Raw genomic sequence first — 229 nt, 5'->3', positions numbered from 1 at the left:
GCAACCAGAGGAAAGAAAGAATTTTGTAAGAGAAGCGGCAGAGCGCGCGAAAACAAGAGGAATCGGAAGATTCGGGGAATCGGAGACATCCGTAGAAATCGTAGCGGTGGAAAAGAGAAGTGGCCGAGCGACGCGGTTTAGTCGCTGCGAAGCTTCGGCGATCGAAATTGTCGGTTGAACGCGCGCTAGGCGGTTGAAGTGATGTCGGTATCCAGCGGCTAGCGCCGGC

This window comes from Bombus impatiens, unplaced genomic scaffold (genome assembly GCF_000188095.3).
Source record: "Bombus impatiens unplaced genomic scaffold, BIMP_2.2 scf_0318, whole genome shotgun sequence".
Taxonomy (NCBI): domain Eukaryota; kingdom Metazoa; phylum Arthropoda; class Insecta; order Hymenoptera; family Apidae; genus Bombus; species Bombus impatiens.
Note: the sequence above shows the minus strand (reverse complement) of the source record.